The sequence below is a fragment of the Tachyglossus aculeatus genome, chromosome 3 (assembly GCF_015852505.1).
Source record: "Tachyglossus aculeatus isolate mTacAcu1 chromosome 3, mTacAcu1.pri, whole genome shotgun sequence".
Taxonomy (NCBI): domain Eukaryota; kingdom Metazoa; phylum Chordata; class Mammalia; order Monotremata; family Tachyglossidae; genus Tachyglossus; species Tachyglossus aculeatus.
Window position 1 is genome coordinate 108,906,969 of NC_052068.1, and position 7,674 is coordinate 108,914,642.

Consider the following 7,674-nt stretch of genomic DNA (forward strand, 5'->3'; position numbering starts at 1 on the left):
TCATTTCAAGTCACCAACATCGTTACCCCTTCTAGACTGTAAGCTCACTGTGGGCAGGAAATATGTTTCTTTATTGTTGCAATGCACTTTCCCAAGCACTTAGTACAGTGTTTTGCATACATTAAGTGCTCAATAAATACAATTGAAATGAATTGAACTGAATCAGCAGAATCCCTTTGCCCACTACCCTGCACAACTTGATGTGGAGGCCCAAGGAATTCAGAGAAAACCTTCAAATTTGTTGAAGGGTTGAGGTAAGGAAGAAGATTTCTGGGAGATTCAAAGAGAGGGATTCTTTGACCTAAGAAGCCAAGGACAAGAACAAAATATTGACTTTGCTTCAGGCCCTGTTAGGGCAAAACTTCTTTTTCAACTATCTCCTTGGGAGTCAGCCTCTTGGAATTTCTCTAAGGGTCAAAACCCATCCTAACATTTGTACAAATGAAAACAAAGAGTTACACCCGTTTATTTGCTGTTCAGGGGTTCATTTGAATCATAAAATGAAATGTTAGAGCAATTATGTGGATGAAACTTCTGGGGCATTCAGGAATTTTCGGCAGAAAAATTTTGCTTCCTCACAAAGAAGTATCAAAGTGGCCCTGGGAATTGGATTACATATTTTAATCCACATAAGATTTTTACAGAAGGCTTAAAATGGTTTACTCACAAACAAATGATTTAGCTGAAATAGCAAATTAAAGCAGTGAACTTGTTTTATTTATTAAGGTTAGCTGTCTCCAGCCACTAAATAGCAAACTCCAATTAAGATATTCTTTTCTTTTCTTCATTTATTCTACCAGGTAATACATCAGTCTAAGATACAATATCAGGGTCTTGTTCTTTTTTTTCTCCTTAAACAATTTCTGAGATTATTTTAAGAAATTGAATCATAGAAGGTAGTCTTCCCTCTGAAATGAAAGGATGAACCTTCCTGGAAAAAGGGGAATGGACTCGATGACCACCGGTGATCACTTCCATTTCAACAATAAAAAATAATCCTTCTCTTTCCAAATTCCAACTTGCCTCTTCCCTTCCCCTTTAACAAGTAATCTTCTTCCAACTCTTTGTTTCTTCCACTTTCCCTTAGCTTCAGTGACCAAATTCCATTACCAGTAGCCTCTTCCACTCTCACCCCCACCTTATCTGTGAAAAGGAGAAGCTGTGCATCCTTGGGGAACATGCAAGGAAGGGGGGAATCAACAGAAAGTGTCAATAGAATTCTGTGGTTTCTCAAGAGCAAAACCTTATTACCACGAAGAAGAAAAACTCCATTGGTAAATCAGCCTGCTTTTCACTGAAGCCACCGGCATTATTTTGAAACATGCTCCACTGCACTCAACATGATACCAGGAAGCAAATATGGCTATATTCTCAATAAGGGGAAGGCCCCAGAAACAATCATTTTTCGTGGTGAATTGTGGATTAGCAAGGCACACACTTTACCCCTCAAGATCACCAGATTAGTTTGGTTCCCAAACTAATGTCCTTAAAATGCTTCCATATCTTCTCTGAATTCCTAACTTTATTATTTTCACTCTGAAAAAGGATAAAGGAAACATGTCTACCAACTCTGTTGTATTGCATCTCCCAAGTGCTTAATACAGTCCTCTGCACAAGGTAAGCACTCAATAAATATGATAGATTATTGTTACAGTCACAGTCTTCTAGACTGTGAGCCCATCTTCTACAATGTGAGCCCGTTGTTGGGTAGGGACAGTCTCTATATGTTGCCAACTTGTACTTCACAAGCGCTTAATACAGTGCTCTGCACATAGTAAGTGCTCAATAAATACGATTGAATGAATGAATATGAATGCATAAGAGAAAAAGCACAAACATGTCAATTACAGTTTGTGATTTTTTTCTCTTTTTTCTTCCAATAATATAAAATCCCAGAACTGTCTTCTAGTTGCGAGCACAGGTGCGAGATTAGGACTGGGACAAGAGCCTTTGATAGTCTTGATCCACGGAGTGTCTAGGGAAATCTCTGAACAGCTTCTTAGGGACAAAAAGGATTGTTGGCTCTTTATTCAAATCAATCAATCAATCAATTGTATTTATTGAGCGCTTACTGTGTGCAGAGCACTGTACTAAGCGCTTGGGAAGTACAAGTTGGCGACATATAGAGACAGTCCCTACCCAACAGTGGGCTCACAGTCTAAAAGGGGGAGACAGAGAACAAAACCAAACATACTAACAAATCCTTCTTCCAGAGAGCTTTCCCTAGTCCAGGTGTTTGTTCTTCCCCTAGAAACTTGATATTTATTGAGTACCAACTGTGAGATTTTCACCTCCCTCACAAGTAAAAGTTCTGTTCTTCCTTCTTATAGAGAATCCATACACTACACAATGGATAACTAAGAACCAAGTGTTTTATTTGAATTTCTTTCACTGAAATAAGAATGGAAAAAAAAACTTTGTTGAAGATATAAAAACTACAGATTAGCTCAGTTAGGGTGCTCTTATCAGATGAAAGGCTAATTACATAATCAATAATAATAAGAAGAAGAACAATAGTACTTGTATAGTACAGTTTTGTACCAAGCACTGGGGTAGATACAAGATAATAGTCAGACACAGTCTTGTCCCATATGGAGTTTAAGGTCTAAAAAGAAACAAGGTATTTAATCTCGATTTTAGAGTTGAGGAAACTGTGGCACAGAGAAGTTAAGTGATTTGCTCAAGGTCACCCAGCAGGCAAGTGACAGACCGATGATTACAACTCAGGTTTGTTGACTCCCAGCCCTAGGGTCTTTCTCCTACTCCACGCTGCTGACCTGGCTAAATTGATGAGGTCCTTCAACAAAGCCTGGAAAATCCCACGATATAATCAAGAAAGAAAATAATTCTAGCTTTCCCTTTCTGATACCAGCCCAGGGGCAATCCCCAGTCCCTCTATCCAGTTTCTGGGTTGGAATCCAACTGAGATTTGGAAAACCAAGTACTCCATTCTGATTCGTGTAGAAACTGCCCTTGGAAATAGAAATATCTTCAAAGTTCGAAGTGCAGATTTTCAGAAACCTCTAGCAGGTTTTGGTACATTTGCCCTGGATTACCAATATCTCCCTACAGCAGTGGCTCAAGACTTTGCTCTCAAAAACCCCATGACCTCTTTGGAAATAGTTCTATTGAGTGCCCAGTTGATGGTTCAGCCGCTTCACCTTCAATCTTTCACTGCACGTTAGGTGTTCTAACATAAGGAGGAGATTCCACTACACAACTCACCGGATTCACCCTTTTATAGTGTCTGTCCTTCAGTGGAATAGTTGGGCATATTTTTTCTCTTCCCAATACAAGAGTTATTTAAAGGGGATTCCGTTTAAAGTTCAGGCACCTAATTATGAACCAAGCCCTCAGCCTCTCAAGACTAGCCTTGTGTCCCCTATGAGTAAAGGTTGCAAAAAAGCAGTCACACCGTGTTTTCCTTTGGTCAATTGATGGAGATAAAATCCATATCCCTAGCCATTTAGCTTTAACAAATAAGAATTGTATTCAAATTACTTTTTTGAAAACGCATGATACTTCCCCCAGTGGTTCAGTGGCCCATATAAGGGAGATGCAAGAAATAAAAACATTAGATGCTTAAAGTGTGAAAATAAAAATCACGGTTCTGCTCTGGGGCATTTTTGGTTTGTAATTTCTGTATAAACAGTGCTTGTTTCTGTATAAATGACACCCTTTACATATTGATGCTGTGGGATGCATGGATGGGAGATCCTATCAATCAATCAATCAAGCAATTGCATTTATTGAGTGCTTATTGTGTGCAGAGCACTTGGGAGCATTCAATGGAACAGAGTTGGCAGTCCCTGCCCACAACGGTGGATGAAAGACCGACTGGTTCAGTCTCTGCTGGGGGGATCGAAGATGTCATGCAAAGCTCACTGTGTGATGCACAGGGGGCGCTAACTTTTTCATGCTGTAAGATTGAATGTTTTGATCCTAATTGCTAGTTTCCAATGTATTCGTGATCATGTACAAATTATATTCTAAGTTCTTTCATGATAGAGTTCTAGTCTTTGTGGTTAAAACATTGAGACAATTGAGAAAAATCAGAAACTGTGTGATCTGGTTAAGCCAGCATAAGGGATAGCTTTTATTGATCTGTTTTCCTGAATTTTCCAGCCGATCACCTCAACCCCACATGGAGTTTCCCAAGAATAGCATGTACTATACTTAGATAAGCAGAGCTACCAGCTCCTCATGGCTCAGAGACCAACAGTCACAACCACAGTGACCTCCATAGCCTTCCCGACATTCTAAAATTTGTGGAAGAATTGCTGCCAATGTGTGAGTCTTTCCTGGCCCGACTGGTCCAGGGCAGATCAGGAGAGAACCCCCAGTATCATCATAAACATCATCATCATCATCATCATCATCATCATCATCATCATCAGTAGTATTTATTCAGTGCTTACTGTTCTAAGTGCTTGAGAAAGTACAATACTTCAGACACAGTAGATAGAATAGACACAGTATCTGCCCATAACAAGCTTACAGTCTATGAGAGGGATTGTGACATTAATATAAATAAAGAATTTATAATCTATAATTTACAGACGTGTATACAATGTTTTGGGTCTGGGAGTGAGGCGAATATCATATGTCCAAAGGTCTCAGATCCAAATGCTTAGACAATGCAGAGGGGAGATCGAGTCGGGGAAAAGAGGGCTTAACCAGAGAAGGCCACTTGGAGGAAATGTTACCTTAATAATGCTTTGAAGGTGAAGAGAGTGATGGTCTGGAAAATTTGGAGGGGGGAGGGAGTTCCAGACCTGGGGTGGGGGGACGTGGGAAAGGGGATAGAGGTGAGATAGACAAGATCAGGACACAGCGAGTAAACTGGCACTATATTGTATTCACTGTGATGATCTTGTATGAACTCCAGTGTTCTGTATAGTGATTGGCATATAGTAAGCGCTCAACAAAATACCAATATCATTATTACTGAGCTCCTTAAGCTATAGAGCACAAGATGGTCTGGTTCAATCTTACAGATGTTTGAGCCTACATGTCTTGTCAGTAACACTTTGATAGTTTTAAAGGGGCCTTCAGTGTGGTCCCATTATGAAAGGGAGTGCATGGCCAACTCTCCTTAAAAAGACTAAGAACATTACTGCTCCAGCTTCCAATCTGCTGGCCCTAGGTAGATGCCTGGGGGCATCTTGGGGGTGAAGGAGAGGGGAGGACATGAACTGGGCCCCAAGAAGAGACAGTTATCATGGTAGTCTTCCTAACTACACCAAAAGAAGAAGAGATAAGTGGCTTGTGGCAAAACAACCCAGCCTCCATTCAGAGATTTGGGTTTATTTATTCTTCCCCCTGTATCTGTGCTCAGAATGAGCACAGACTTTTATGTTCATGACCCAGATGATCTGGAATCAATGAACAATTCCTGTCCCTTCTCAGTCTCTCAGGTTAACCCTTTTGTCACCAACCACTTGCATAAATGAAAGAATTCATTTCACTTTCCTGCTCCACAGCTTCTTCATGACACTTTTCACCAACGCGTTTCTCATGGTGTGGATGACGGGGTTCAACATGGGGGTGATGATAGTGTAAAATATGGCCTCCGACATGACCACAGGGAGAGTGCACATGGGCCTTCTGTACATGAAAATACATGGAAAGAAAACAAAACGACTATGGCAATGTGGGATACACAGGTAGAGAGGGCTTTCCATCTCCCTTCAGAAATGTGAGTCCTCAGGGAGTGCCAGATGACAAAGTAAGAAATGACCAGTAGGAGAAAACGTACACATCACCCCACTGTTGGCCACGACCAACAGGTGGAGGAACTGGGTGTTGGTGCAAGCAAGCTTCAACTAAGGGAACAAGTCACAGATGAAGTGATCGATCACATTAGGGCCACAGAATGGCAACTGGACCATGAAGAGGATCTGGATGGTTGCATTAAGGAAGCCTCCTGTCCAGGCCACCCACATCAGTATGCCACACACGTGCTGACTAATGATGGCTGTGTAGTGCAGGGGCTTACAGATGGCCATGTATCAGTCAAAGGCCATCACCATGAGGAGGATGATCTCAGCACTGGTGAACAAATGACCTGCAAAGAGCTGTGACATGCAGCCCCTGAAGGAGATTGTTTTCCTCTCCTGCAGCAAATCTATAATCATCTTGGGAGCAACACAGGCCATATAGCATGTATCGATGAAGGACAAATAGGCCAGAAAAAAGTACATGGGGGTGCCCAGAGTTTGACTGGCCTTTATGGTTATGACGATGAGCAGATTCCCCATCACGGTGACAAGATAGGATAAGTGAAAAATGACAAGGAATGTTCTGTGACTGCCCGGACTTTGGGTAAAACCCAGGGGGATTAATTCAGGCACATTTTTTTTCTCCATGTTTTCCATGAAGGACATGGGTAAGAGTTGGTTTATCTAGAAAGAGAATAAAAATCTAATCCATATTGGAATCATAATGATCAAATAAGACAATTGAAGGCTCTCTATTTTTGAATTTTTGACAGATTTCCAAAATAATTAGGCTAAAAGGGACCTCCAGTTTCAACTTTTCTAATTGCACAGTCACATAGCAGCACTGATTGAGTATCTAAGCATCAGCTCTGTTCAGAAGACAAGGGAGGAAAAAACTCACTTCCTGTCCTTGAAGAGTTTTCCATCTACCAAGGAAGTACCACAAATGTAAAAAAAAAATGTGCATTACAATATCACTTCACATAAACTGGATCTTTTTTTATGGAACTAGTTAAGTACTAGTTAAGTACTTACTATGTTCCTGAGTGCTGTACTAAGTTTTGAGATAAATACAAACTAATCAGGTTAAACACAGCCCATGGCCCAAAAGTGGCTCACAGCCTTAATCCTCATTTTACAGATGGGTAACTGAGATACAGAGAAGTGAAATGACTTACCCTAAGTCACACAACAGGAAAGTAGTGGAGCCAGTTTTAGAACCCAGGTCTCTCTGACTCCCATACTCGCACTCTGTCTACTAGGCCAACCTGTGTCTCTGATGATTCAGAACTAAATACAATCAGATGGTCAAAAATCCAGAAAATCAATAATGTGGATGGGGCAGACCTTAAAGGCATTCCCATCACTATCTGATGGTAGGCAATCTATCAATCAATCAAACGTATTTGTTGAGCACCTTCTTTGTGCAGATTACTCTGATAAATGCTTGGGATACTATAACAGATTTCTAAAACATAACCTTCACTCTCAAGGAAATCATAGCCTAGTTGGGGGTCAGACACAAAGAACATTACAGAAAAATAAGAGAAAGAAAAAATGGACAGATGTCAATCAGATCATATTTATTGAGTGCTTATTGTGTGCAGAGCACAGTACTAAGCACTTGGGAGATTATAACACAACAGGGATGGTAGACATGTTCCTTCTCACAACGAGCTCACAATCTATAGGATATACATATATTAGAAAAGAAAATGAACCATTTTTAGGTGTCCAGACACTAGGTTGTTTAAATAAAGGTGTACCAGAGTAGTATTTCTGTGAGAAATATTCTTAGCCTCATTTTTACTGCAACAGGGGAGAGGAAGATAATGGCAGATATTTTACTAGTCTATAGAATGGTTGATGTATTTTAAAAGGGAAAGAGGAATTTCAGGTGAGCAAGGAAATGTTGATCCACCTAAGGAGAAACCATCCAAATTACAATTATATG